Raw genomic sequence first — 14,559 nt, 5'->3', positions numbered from 1 at the left:
TTTTACAGCTGAGAGGTGGATTCTAGCCGAGCAACTTACCTCATTTTGGAAAACTGGGGGCAATGCATCAATTCAGAGGTCAACATCTCCAGTCATAATCTTTCCGGTGACTTCAGAAAGCTTTGGACCTGAGAGACCTGGAGGAATTGTCTCACTGCTTCCCCCACCAGTGACTCAAGGTTGACTGTGCAACGTGGGGCAGAGGGAGGGCCAGGTGAAGCCCAGAACAGAGTGCACCCTTGATGGAGACTGAAATCCAGATGGCCACTGGCTGCTGAGCCCTCCATCTGGGGCTGCGTGTCACTCGGTAATTGCACACAGCAGATGCTAATTGCTTAAAAGCTCCTTCAGCTTAGAAAACTCACTTTGCCAAGGCCACGACGAATATTTTTCTTTGACTTCAATTTCCATGCATTCCTTCCACCTGAATTTCCTGCATTTTTTTCTATTAATTGAAGATAGCTGGAATCACAGGGCAATGACACAAAAGTTTCACAATTTGGCTGTGGAACTGCTGGACTGACTCATATTCAGTTCATCCCTGTGAACGCCTGTTTCTGGAGAAAAGGTTTGTTTCGTCTGAAGTACAAAAAATTCAAAGTTCATTTTTGCTAGAAAGGTTTCTGGTATTTTTCCCCAACAGAGCTGCTCTATAGTCTAAAAGCAGAGCAGAGTCTGCTCTCTATGAGCCAGATCTCTGCTTTAAGGAGACCAATAAAACCTTTAACCTCTAAAACACAATCACACATAATTTTTTTTTATTTTTACAAATCATTCTTAGAGTACATCAGTAAGATCTGCACGTTGGGTCATACTAATTTGCTTCATTGGGAAAATGAATCACAGCAAAGTTGTGACTCGCCCAGAACCACACAGAGGATCAGGGTCAGAGACAGGAGGAGAACAAACATTCCAATTCCCACTGCCATGGGCTGCTTTCCCAACACAGAAACTGAGCAGAAAGCAATTAGATTCTAGTCCAAACTTTGCCACTGGCAAAAAAAAAAAAAAAAAAAAGTTGTAGGATGAGCCACTATTTCTCACTCATCCTAGAGGAAGTCCCACGATTTTGTCCCCTCTCCTTACATCCCCCGTCACAACAAGGTGAGGCACCAAACTTCATCACCACTGCAGTTTACATCATATTGCCAGGCCAATCCAATTTTTCCCAGCTGTGATGGACAGGATGCATTCCAGGGTGGAATGCAGAGTTTTGGGCTGCCATCTCCCCTTTCCCCTTCTGTGTACAATCACCACTGTATGTGCACAGAGTGCTTGCCCAGATCATGGTTTTGTCAACACTGACAAGAACAACTTTCTTGAAAGCTATCAAAGGCATCCTCATTATCCTTTATGGGCTGTGTAGAAAATGTCTCCACTATTAGACATTTAACTGGAGTGCAGCAGAATGATTTTGCTGGCCCCCTCCAGTTCTTCGGGTAAAAGCTCTGTTCATAATCAGTTTCTGCTTTTTTTAATGACCCTCAAGAGGTCCCTTCTGGTACACTTCAGTTCCCTTTCTAGTGTCCCATTGATTTTACAGACTTTAGGAACTTGCTCTTAACCTTCTGCTTTTTCCCTGGATCACTGCTGAATGATTAGGCACTATACAGCCCTTTGTTACCCAGCACACTGAGAGTGATATCTGGAGAATTAAAACACCAGTTACAATAACATTTGCTGGGGAAAGAGACTGTTCTTCTCTCAGGGCTATTGACCCCATTTATGTGCATGATTTTCTAAGAGGACAAGAATGACTTCAGACTCAGGGAAAAAATACAGGACGGTCTGCTTGAGCACAAGATTGAAATCCACTCAAGAGCCTTTGCTTGTACTGTGAATTTTAGCAACAGAGTGGAAGCATTTAGTGTTGGGAAGTGTAGGCCAGAGCCTGGAATATGGTGGGCAGTGTGCAGGAATTAAAAAAAAAAGAGATTAAAGAAAAGGATTTTAAAGGATTTTCCAACTAAAGTGTTTCCAGTTATCTGATTTGATTCACATGGAGCCACAGCAGTGCCAAAAATGCATGCTTGTTGGGTTTTTTTGAAGTTGGAGAAGTTTGAGAATTACTTCTTAAGACATGCCAGGTAAATTCAAAGAGAGGGACGCTTGGTGCAAGGACATCCTCCTAACCACAGAGTAGCAGTGCCACAGGCTGTGATTAAATGTGCTGTTCCTCCCAGAGGCTCTGATCCTTCTCTGATGCTCTCATCCCATCCCAATCCTGGTGCAGGAATCACAGAATGGTTTGGGTTGGAAGGGACCTTAAAATCATCGGGTTCCAACCCCCCCTCACCATGGCAGTGACTTTCCCATGCAATTTTAGGGATTTTTTTTGCTTTGCCATGTCCTCCCCAAGCACCACATCGAACTCTTGGAAGGTAGATCAGTTCTTTGAAAAAAGACAAAGGACTGAGCTCTGATATCATTCTGCAAACTCCCTCACCCCCCTCCTGCTTTTCCCAGGAGGGTGAAGTTCAGGAAACTCCATTTGCACCAACAGGTTTGAACCAGAGATGGCTGCAGCCCAATTACTGCCCACCCTTGGCTGCTACTGCCTGGCTGAAAGATACTGGGAGAGGGGGGAGGAAAAAAAAAAAAAACAAACAAACAAAAAAAAAACAACAACAAAACCCAAGCTTAAAACTAGAGAAAGAAATGGCATGGCTGTTGTGGTTGTTGAGATGCCAGCTGAAAAGGAATCATTATAAAGAGGCTGATATTTTCGGGGGGAGACAGAGGACTCACCCGAATGATCCCAGTTAAGGGCCTTAGCAGAGAGGAGGCTTTAACAGCTCTTTGGAACTGGTGAGTCTCCCTGCTTGGCTGGGTTTGAATCGTGTGTTACTGCAGTAACATCTCACAAACAGGGACACCCCTCCTCTTAAAAACTGCTTGCTCCCGAAATAGCAACGCAATTTAGCAATATTTTGTATCAAGACAATTACATTGTAGTATTATTGTAGTCTTAGTACCTCATTAAAACAAAAAAATGTTAAATCCTTGTTTTGTTGAACACAAGAGATGAATAGTAAATATTGATTTAGAATGAATGCAAACATTTCCCTAGGAGTGGATAATTACAGCCTTTCTATGCAAAACACTTATATTTGAAGAAGCACTTCACTTACTTTGCCATGTGGTATACATTCTTTAGTACATTTTAAATTATACGTTGTCCTGGACAGTGTCTGCTCTATAATTTCTTGTGTCTCTACACCAGAGTCAGTATGTAATTTTAAACTGCAAACTTTCTGCCAACGAGAAGGGGAGAACAAGCTTAACTCTTTCCCTTAGCTGGGCTCAGAAATCCATTCAGACTGCATACAGAGTCCTACAAGCAGCAAACTCAGGGCTGGAGCAGCAAGGAACAAGTTCAGAGTAGCTGGAATTTAACAAAGATGCTGCTCCCAGCAGAGCTCCACAGAGTTTTCACACGGCATTTTCTGATTACATCCGAGGCTCCATGTGCTCCAGTTCCCAGCCAGATCACAAGGAGTCCAAAAGCTGGAACAAAAAAACTCGGCTTCCAGAGAACTCACAAATGAACTGAACATGTGAAAAAGAGTGCTGAGGTTGAGCACATTCGAATGTGTATCTCAAGGAAATAATTTATTCTACTTATTTTGGCATTCAGATGGGCAGTTCCTTTGCAGACTGACATGGGAGAGACCCAGCTCTTTCTAAGGAGGGTCGTGCATCCATATGGTGCTTCAAGAAAGTAGAGGACAGAATTTATATTCCAAACCCCATAGCCCTTGTCAGGCATTTTAAACCATGAGTGTCTATTAGGCTGAAAAACTGGAATATAAATTCATAATCAGGCAACAGGAATGTGAATACAATGTGCCCTGTAGTAACATGAGAGATTAAGCCAAATGAGTTATGAATTTTGCTATCTTATACAGCCACAAGCACCCTGACTGCATATATTTAATGGGCCAAGTTTTCCAAACCTGGGACCTTGCACCTAAATGACTTTTTTTTTAATAAATATTCACACCCTCATCTCCCCAACCCAAAACAGAGAAAAGCTTAAATGACTATTTAAACTCATCCTAGTTTAAGCAGCATTTAAGGATGCATTTAGAGTCCCTTGACACATCATGTAAGGACAGGGTTCTGTGTGCTGCTGGATGCAGAAACTTTAGGCCCCACAGAAGATTAGAGACTCTGGTTAATTCACTGCAGTAATGAGCAGAGCAATGGTACTCAAAGGAAGAGCAAACAAGCGTTGAATGCGATTCCAGACATTGACCACAAATTGCATTGACTAACCCAGCACTGGATAAAGCACAGCCCTGGCAGGAGGCTCTTACATCTGCCACCTACTCTGGATATCTCCAACTTTTTCTGTAAAACTTTCAAGGCAGGCTGTAACTACAGGGCGAGAGGAAACTGCCTCAGGCTGTGCCAGAGGAGGTTCAGGTTGGACATTGGGAAGAATTTCTTCACTGGAAGGGTGGTGGAGTCACCATCCCTGGAGGTGTCCAAGGAAAGACTGAACGTGGCACTCAGTGCTCTGCTTTAATTGAAGAGGTGGAGATCAGCCAAAGGTTGGATTCAGTGATCCTGGAAGTCTTTTCCAGCCTTAATGATTTTATGTTCTATGATTCTAGGGGTCTTACGTCCACACATGTACACTGGCACACTCATGTTTGCTCACAAAGCACATCCCAGTGTTACTCCTGCTGGATTTTTAGCCAGGGAACTCATTGACTACCTACTACTGTACAAAAGAGTTAAACACAGGCTTAAGGAAATATTGTTGTATTAGGGCAGAGGTGGAGGGAGGGGAAAGAAACGAGATCAATTTGAAATAAAATAGATTTTACTATTTCAAAATAATTCCCTGGACGGGGAAAAAGGGGAGAATGAAGGAAAAAAAAAACAGCGTATCAAAACACAGCAAGTTCTTAATGAAACAGCAAAAGATTGCTGCAAAAAACAATGAAATGCTGATGTCCCTTATTTTCTCCAAGATCTTTCTCATGAGCCTCACACTTCACCCACCACCAAACCTTTTCCACTCAGAGGTTTTATCCGGCAGCTGATCATAGGGAGACACATTTCCCTAAAGTGTGCTTCCTTAGGCACAGCTTTGTGCTTCCTGAGAAGCTTAGCAGAGCATTAAGACAAGAGACTTCAATCCTGTGGGCAAAGTTATGCGTCTACAAGGAAAATATTCAACCTCCCCACTTGGCACCTACCCCTGTGCTATTTGTAGGCAGCCCCATCTCCAGCAGCACCCAGGATAGTCCTGCTCAGAGCAGCTGAAGAAACCTTCCACTGGAATTTACTGGCTTCAAAATTACCTCTTCCCTTTGCCCCCTATTCCACGGATTTGCATAACCATAGGGGAAAAGACGACACGAGATAAAAATAAAATGTGGCCACTGCAAATCCAAAATCAAGGGGAAAGTGTCAGGGCAGTGTTTTGCTTTGGGTTTTAGTGGAGACAAAATAACTGAAACTAGTAGGAAAGATAACGTATGACTAAGAAAATTCCCTGAGCAATCAGAGGATGTGTTTTCAGCTTTTTTACATTCTAGTTTTATTTTCTCACAGCAATGAAATAGGATGAGATTGGAGTCCCATGACCAAGCTGGCGCAATCCACGCACCCTACCTGGATAATCACGGGCTGTAAATCATCATTTTATAAGAATTTAACTTTTCAGCTTCCAACATAATCAAACGTAGTGGTGAGGGGGGCCACTAATCATGACAAAAAATATACTTCAGCTTCTTTCTTGAAGTGCCAACTCCAATAAGTTCTCCGAGTGAAATTAAATGCATGCTCTTATTCCAAACCACAGTTTCCCCCTGGGATGGCCCGATCTCAAGTGGGGGCTGAAAGGCCAGTTGAACCACAGCCCAGGGTTACACCCATTTCTGCAGTTTTTTTTAACTACTGCATGTAGTATAAATTGTATCCCAGCCCACTCAAGTGACTGTGCTTTCCAGCATTGGTAATAAAAAAAGATGTCTTCATAGTTTCCACATTCCAGCACTAACGAGTGGGCCAGTCCATATCTTCCCTCGGTTTCTCACAGTTTGTTTGTTTTAAAGGCTTCTCTGCAAAGCTAAGGGCAGAAAAGAAAGGAAGATCTGGTGTGTGGCGTGACGGTTGGCGCCGGCTCTGAGAACAGCAACAAAGAGTCGTTTTAGAGTGGAAATTAAAGTGGGAAAGACCCATCAGCCCGTGTGCTGCGTGTCCCTGCCAATGCCCGTGCTCCACGCCCGATGCTGCCCCAGGCTCAGCACCCAAACCGCGCATTGCGAGCGCGAAACGCGGCCCTCGGCATCCCCAACCCGCAGAGTTCCAGCTCCTGAGGCCTCCCAGAGACTGGGCACCTCCTCTGCAGTGCTGCAGGGGGCTGGGAGGACCCTGCCTGGCCTGTCCTCCAGCAAAGGAGCCAGCCCTGGTGTGGCCGTGCCAGCGGCTGCCCTGCCACCGCGCCGGCCAAGGCAAACATCGCGCCGTGCAAATTTATAACAAAAACTGGAGCAGAGGCCAAGCACAATGCCCTCCTGGTGGGAGGAAGTGTGGAGACAAGACTTTTTCCCTCTTTTTTTTTTTTTTTTTTCACCCTCTTCTTCTTGGAAGGGAGGAGAAATGTTCTTTGGCTCCTCACTGTGAAATGCAGCAGTGCAAAGGAAAAAGAGCAAATCCAGGCACTGGCTTCTGCAGATATCGATCTCTGTGCACTCTGAAGTGGATTGTGACCTTTGGCAACCTCACCCCCAGCCAGACAGCGGGGTCAGGGAAGACTGTCTGAGATGGAAATAGCCATTTTAGTCACTTTTTAACCTTGCAGTCCCTCAGCAGGGTATGAAATCCTGGAGATCGTGCGGGTTCTGCAACACAAGGCAAGTGCTGTAGCAGGGTGGGCAAATTAGAAGGAAAAGAGTGGAGTGGGGTCAAGTTTTTCCATCCCAGTTCCCAGATCATCTCCAGAAAGCTGATGGCATAGATGGGAGTTAGAGAGGGTAAAGTCCTTTGCCTGTGGCATGAGTCAGATGTAGAGGCAAAAGAGAACACTGGAAGCACGAATGGGCTCACACTATTTAAAAAAAAAAAAAAAATAAAAAGGAGTAATTTTTTTGCTTTAACAATACTGGCACTCAGGAAAGATGCAGCTCTTGAAAGCTGTCATGTGTTTGGGACTCCAGTATTCCCCTCCAGACACATTCATCCTCCATTCACAGAACTGATGGCCAACGCATTCAGGGCTAATTCGGCGCATTCCTGATCCCTGGGACCCGCTCTGCGTGTGCAGAAGAACTTCTCACAATGCAGGCAGTTGATCTGCACACACTGCAGGCTTTGTCCAGGATTTCTCCATGTCAGGCATCCAAACTGGAGCTGCTGAAGTCCGGAAACAGCCCAGACAAATAGCGAAAACACTATTTCTCTGTATGCAGAATATTTTTAAGCAGAATAAAGGCACTTGGATTATACCGGCTGTGTAGGGGAACAACCTTAAAAGTCCACGATGAGAGTGTAAGCACTCAGCAGAAAGGCCAGCCAGGGAGCAAGCCTCTGTATCAAATGATAATCGTGGCTAGGAGAAGCAAATCCGAATTTCTTAAGCAGGGAGAAGGCTCGCAGGACTGGTGGAGATGGTGCTTACCATAGGAAAGTGTTAACAAGCAGTGAAAGAGCTGAAGCGCATCTAATTAAAAATGCATACCAAGGCATAAAGACAGAGTATAAGAGTAAACAAATGGCAGAGACCAGATTTGTTTGCAATAAATGAAGAGGAAAACACCACACAATGCAAACTCATCCAGCACAGAGGATACGGAGGGAGGCGGGCAGGGAAATGCACCACTCTGCAAAAACCTCCCAAAGCAAAGTAGAAGGCATGAAAAAAGCAAGTGGGGCACTTGAGCATGGAGGAGGAGGGACAAAGGGGTGGAACAGGTTCCAAGACACCATCCTTGGTAGGAACATTGGCCATTTCCAAGCAGGTACCTCACTGCAATATGGCTAAACCAAAAGATGCTGCCAAGCAGAGCTCCAGCTCAGCTTACCACAGGACACAAAACAAAACAAGGCCTTCTGGGAAAGAGCACATTTTAACATTTCTGCTGTAAAATATCTAGAGGCAGGTAGGAAGATACTGATTTTGTCCAGGAGGTTGGACTATCATGCAAGAGCCACTTCTGTTTTACTGGCTGGATCCACAGAGTTTGTGGCTATTAACATGAGTGGCACTGCCCCATCTGCATTGGATTTTCAGAAATAAAAAGATCTTCAAATCTTAGAATGATTTGAGTTGAAAGGGACCTTACAGTTCATCTGTTCCCACTCCTGTCATGGGCAGGGACACCTTCCACTATCCCAGGCTGCTCCAAGCCCTGTCCAGCTTGGCCTTGGACACTCCCAGGGATCCAGGAACAGTCACAGCTTCTCTGGGCACCCTGTGCCAGGGACTCAGAGGGAAGATGTGCCATTAGAAGAGCTCTTGCATCCAGGAAATAATGACACCCTCCACTGCTGGTGTGTTCATCATTCCTGACTCTGAACAACACTGGAAAACAAAAGCCTGGACACTCTGCCAAGATGTGCTGTGTCACACCTTAACCACAAGGAAAACATGGCCCATCAGGGACTCAGGCCCATTGGCAGCAGCTTGCCCTGTCTTCCCTCACCCCAGTCACGAGGCCACCTTCCTTTCTTCAATAATTTTCCTTCTTTTGGGTCTTGCAGCACTGAACAATGGCGATCACAGCAATTCCCAGAAGCAGCGTTTGCCCGATTACTGCAGAGCACTGTCATCTCTTTGTTTTTTCAACACATGATAGGCCACTGCCTCCATCCCCTTGGGATTCCCAGCCGAGAGCAGTTCCCATCCAAATGGGGATAAAAGTTCAATTTTATTTCACGGTTTTGTCTTCCCTACAACAAATCTTTCCTGACAGTGTTTTCTGACTGCTAAACTGTTCCGTTTTGAGCGATTGATCCAAAACATCTGTCTTTGAGATTAATAGCAACGTTGAAGGGACACTGCAACGCTATTCCAGAGGTGTGGAGGTTTTTACCAAACTAGTAAGCAGCAGGAGGGAACTTTTAGGAAAACTCATGCACCTCACCACTTGGGTTTTGCAGCGTGCATCTTTCCCCAGAAAGTTTTGCCAACTGCCACATAATACAGGAAGTCGTGCTTCAAAATATTTAAGGTTGCATTTCTCACCATTTCCTCCTTATCTTTCATAAGGCTCACATTTTAAAATGTCAGCCTACATATGGGAGTGTTTAATCTCAAGGATGCTGATCCTTTGGGAAACTTTTTTAATCTTCTCCTAAAGTTGGAGGTTTTGTTGGTTTATTTTTTTTTTTTTTCCCTTTGCTTTTCTCTTCTCTTAATGTTTTGCTTCTGTTTAGGCTGTACCTTGTTTCTCAACTGCTTTTAAACCCTCCAGCCTCGAGCTGTTCCTCCCTTAAACAGGACTTATATACACCTTTTGTAATACAATTGATGGTGGGAATATTACATTCGCCTGATATTTTAGTTTTCCAAGAAATAAAAAAAAAATTATAAACCAGCAAATCTAACTCAGAACATTTAAACTGTGAAAGTTTGTGTGCAATGGATGTACAGTGTTAGTTCTGCAATGTGTCTGAATACCAGTCCCAATGTTTAGCATTATATTTTTGTTTAAATTCCATTACTTCCTCTTGCCCATATTACTGCATTTATTTTTAGTGCATGTGTTCCTTACTGCCAGCTTAAATTCATTTATTGTTAGGCACACAACTGTTTTTCAATACCTTTCTGTTATTTGGCTGTATAATTAGCTTTCCAAAATATGATTTATTTTAGTTGAGTTAAGTTTTGGCAAGAAAGCAGGGGGCATGGGGGGTTCTTCAAGCACAAATTTACTACTGGCAACACTGCTATGAATGGCATGGAGAGCAGCATCAGAAATCCATCTTATTCACAGAAAGGGCAAATCCACTGGGAATTAAGTGTAGCCCCTTCTCCACCCTCCCCTTCCCTGTCCCCCTTGGCTACCCTCCATTTACCAGCTCAGACATGGGACTGGGACTTATTCCTTGACTCAGGAAAAGGAGCTATTAGAAGGCAACACCAGTTCTGAGTGTGCTGGACCCCATCCAGGCAAAATTTGTTCATTTCTTAACAATAACAACATCACATCCTTCTAGGTCATTAATAAATAAAGGGTTTGGAGGGGCAATAAAAGGATTGTTCTTTTTTCCTTTACTAAATGAAACTATTGCTATAAAGGCCCTACATAATTTGGACTAACCTGTGGTATCATAATAAACTCTGTTCTTTGGCCCCAAGCTCACACAGTGCTTAAGAATATGTTTAACTGAGGGAGTGAATGTGACTCCCATTTAGAAAAATTAAAAGAGATATTTCCCTGCCCTTCAGGAAAAACATATGTGCCAATATTTAGATATTTGGGCACCTGTGCACCTTGAGTCCTGGAAACAATCACAGTGAGGTCAGTGACAACCAAAAGTACCAGATTCTGCACATTGTAGAAGATATTTTATGGAAAACTTTCTTCAGAAAGATCTGAATCACATCAGGAACGGACTCAGGATATCTTCCCCCAAAACACCAGTGGACCAAAAAGAGCAGCCATCTTTGACAAGTGTTTTAGACTTTTTCCTTCAGACTAAAGGACCTATCTAAGTGGATGAGAGCAGTCCTGGACACCAAACAAAAAGCCAATATCATACAAAAAAGTCCATCAGCAGCTCCAATAGCTAAAATGAAATAAATTGTATTTGCTATAATGAAATGGAAAAATTATATAATGAGTAATATATATATATATATTATGTGTATATATATCCATTTAGTCTGGGCATCAACAAACACCCATCCCAACATACCAAGGCTGTCTCAAGCGCCGTCTCTAGAACAGATTATTTTGGATTAGTTTTCTATATCTTCTGATAGGGCCCATCAAAGGCCATCTAGTCCAAATTCCTTCAGAGCTTCAAACTAGCTCAGAGTCCCATTCAGCCTGACCAGGACCAGGGCAGCCACCACTTCTCAGCACAACTTTCTTCCCTGTTTTACCTTCCTTACTTCCAAGCCAAACCAACCCTATTTCAGTTTATCCCTTATCCTATCACAACAGGTCCTGCTAAAAATTTGTCCCCATCTTCCTTATGGAGGAAAATATGCACAGCCTTGACCTTTTGGTATCTGGCAGCCTGAGGATGTGGTGGACACTGTGTAGATCCCCAGGTGCCTGCTCTTCCCTCTGTTTCCTCCTCTGAGGGAGCACTATGAATACTATCATGTATCTTTTGGATTATTAATCTACAGGCAAGAATGCAGTCCTGAACCTTCAGAAAAAGCCATCACACCCATAGTTTTATGATGCAACATGACCCTGGTGAGTCCTGCCCTGCATCCAGCTCATCAGAGGTGAGGTTTCAGGCTGTGGAATGGGGTTAGCTGCTGCCTCTCCCAGTCTCACCTTTCCCGGGTGGAAAACAGGATGTCACTCAGCGATGCCTCATGCCTTTCCCCCTGTCAGACTGAGAAATGGGGACACTGCACATCCTCTTACACCACTCAGCTGCAAAACTGGTGTGGGGCTTTGAATAATTAACAGGAACGACCAGCCGTGGCTGCTTACAGGAGTCATCAAGAGAGATTAGCTGGAAGCAAGTACTGATGCTCTTAAACTTCTTATGTCTACAGCTGGCCTTGTTTTTTTCCCCTCCTCTTTCATTTAGCACCAAATTCTCCAGGTGCTCACAGGGCAGGGCTGTGCCAGGGCTGGTCCCTGCTGCCACCCCAGAGCTCAGCCCTGCTCTGGGGCTGCCCCACCTTGGCAGAACTGCCCCACCTCGATGCTATCAGGTTCCAATTCCCTGGATTTTGCTTGCTGTGCCATAAAAAGGACATGGTAGCTGCAGTCCATCATGCTAAATCATTTTAGCACCTCCTTTACCCTACAAAGACTTACAGTGCTGAGAGCACATTTGTATTTTTCTCTTGCTACTTTGGATTTATACAAAAAATGCCCCAATTTCCATTTATTTGTGACAGAATATTGCCTGTCTTCTTGTTTTATCTTTTCAGCTTAAGAAAAATAACATAGGACATGATCACCACTAACAAGACAGCACGTTCTATATAACTTCTCCTGCTGTGTTGTTTTATTTACCAGCTTTCAAATCCCTAACCTTCCTCTCTCCAACTTCCTTTTAAATGAAAGGATCCTCTTGTCTCTGTGAAGTTCTTATCATCTGCACTGGTTTGCCTGTTAAAGTTTCAGCATCCATTTAGTCAGTGATGGTTATTCTGCCTAATGACTCCTATACCCCTGTTAATACTCTTTTATCTGGCTCTAATATTTTAAGATCTTGTCTAATATTAATGCTAAATGCTAATATTAAAGATTTGCTACTAATATTTTAAGCTCTTGCTGGTAGTGTACTAATGTTTGGGGAGGTGCTTGGGAGTTCACTGTATTGGAAGGACTGCTGGATAAATTTTAACAGCCTTAATGAGTATTGCATAGAAATCTAGGCAAAATAACTAGGATAGAAGGACAGGTTTTAGCAATTTATTTATGGAGTATCCTGCCAGCAATGAGCTCAGAATCAGGTTGAAAATGTGTATGTGTGTGTGGGCATGTGAGTGTGTGCCTCTCTGCATCTCTCCAATAAACCAGGATGGAGAAAAACAACCCCACTGTGAGGCAGAGGTGGGGACACTGAGCCTCTCCTCCCTCGTGCTCCAGCCAGTGCTGCCACTCCAGGTGATGCCACAGGGACAGGGCAGGAGGTGGCTGCTCTCCCACAGGAATCCCAGCCCTGAATTGCAATTCCTTCAGTATTGCTGCTTCTCCAATTTTTTCTGTATACCTACAGACAGCCATGTTTATCTCCTGGCAATAGAACGTCCTAAAGGGTTACAGAGGACTAGGAAAAAAAAATATTTAAAAGAAAAAATCAAATTAAAACCTCCCATATTTCAATAACAGTTTATTAACATGAACCTCTGCCACATGCAAGGGGAGAACAGAATCCACTCTGCCTCTGAAGAGCAACCTCCTCCACTAAAAATAAAATACAGTGCAGGGTTTATTTCACCACGGTTTAAGAGTTAATGAAAGATTTGCACCTGTACAGCTGTTGCAGACTGAAACGAGCTTGTGGAGAGAATGTGTTTTCTGGTTGAGACAGTTGTAAATGCCTTGAGTAAAAACACTGAGGACTGCTAATGGATAGGTTTATTTTAAAGCATGCCATCTGCTATCAATCATAGAGAAGTATAGGAAGCAAGTTTGGCTGTGCTCCCTCCTTGTGAGCCTGATAAAGATAGGGCTGTGGTACTCTGGAACATTTAGTACTCAAGAGAATAAAACATCAAACCTACTCAGCAGCTCCACTAACAATAATAAAAATGCCTCTGCCTAAAGGTGACATTCTGAATTTACGATTATTTGTGTCTATAAAGTGTATTCTTTGGCTCCTGACTCATTCTGACTGTCTCACTACAAGAACAATACATTAAGCCTGCCTGAAGTAAATGGAAATCCTATCCTTTTATTAAACCAGCAGCCAGTACCTGAGATGTTCTAATGCCCTGTAGGACCCAAAGAAGGTTTTCTGCTCTGAGTGTTAATTCTTTTGGTAGGATTAAAGTCAACTGCAGAGAAAATGCTTATTTTGTTCACTCAGAACTAAGCCCTTCTCCAGGTAAATGTGCTTTAAAAAGAATAAGAATAAAAACAAGAAAACCCAAGGCAGATTCTGAATATGCAAATACACTAAGCAAAGGCTGCAAAAACTGCAATTTACTCTGATAGCTCATATTTTATGCTACTTAGCATTTGAGACAGGCAAAGCTTACGCTGTAAGAACCTGCCCAGGAAAACCATGCACAAAACTCCCAAAAGGTGTGTGCCAATCTTCCTTCCTAGTGCTGAACCTCACATCTGCTGAGATTCTCCAGAATTGAATCCAGGGATTTTTTTTATATAATTTTTTAATGTAATTTTTTTTTCCCCTACGCTGCATTTTTCCCCAGAAAAAGGCAGTTGGAAGATGCAGAGCTACTTGCCCGAGACACACGAGCATTTGGTTGACTTCAGAGGCATGAATCATTCCCCTGGCTAACACCACATCCCTCTTCTCTCACTCACACCCTGGTACCCCACTGATCAGGGGCTTCTGAGGCTGCCTGCTTAAAAATAATTAAATATATAACACTCCTTGGCAATTTCACCAGATATAAAAAACACTCAGCAATGGAGCACACCAGATCTGATCATATTAGGCTCCTGTCTCCTATCTGCAGCTAAACAAAATTCCCTTGCAAGCCTGCTGCTGATTGGAAAGCATTGCTGTGGAAGCCTGGGGAAAACCCACCTGGTGATTGAGCTCATGAGCCTAATTAAAGTTAGTAGAGAAATTAAAAGTGAGGAAAAAAAATTAGAACAGCGGCATGGAAAAAAAAAATGGAGTAAGCACTAGGAATAGGAAAAAGATAAAAAGCAATGTGAAAAGTGAGATTTCCTTTGAAGTCTGCTCTGGAAAGTGATGGTG

General features: G+C 43.5%; 1 long non-coding RNA gene across 2 annotated transcripts in view; it reads right to left on the bottom strand.

Annotated features, from left to right (window-relative positions):
* Window positions 1-14,559, bottom strand: part of LOC130255796 (uncharacterized) — a 39,719-nt gene that overhangs the window by 22,620 nt on the left and 2,540 nt on the right. The window contains exon 1 of one of the 2 annotated variants that reach the window (XR_008840992.1): window positions 5,211-5,279. The exons of the other annotated variant lie outside the window; for it this stretch is intronic. This is a non-coding gene — a long non-coding RNA (uncharacterized LOC130255796). Of the gene's footprint in view, window positions 1-5,210; window positions 5,280-14,559 lie in introns of those variants that run through there. 2 annotated transcript variants of the gene reach the window in all.

The sequence above is a fragment of the Oenanthe melanoleuca genome, chromosome 7, assembly GCF_029582105.1.
Source record: "Oenanthe melanoleuca isolate GR-GAL-2019-014 chromosome 7, OMel1.0, whole genome shotgun sequence".
In the NCBI taxonomy this organism is placed as follows: Eukaryota; Metazoa; Chordata; class Aves; order Passeriformes; family Muscicapidae; genus Oenanthe; species Oenanthe melanoleuca.
Note: the sequence above shows the minus strand (reverse complement) of the source record. Positions and strands in the feature narration are given on the sequence as shown.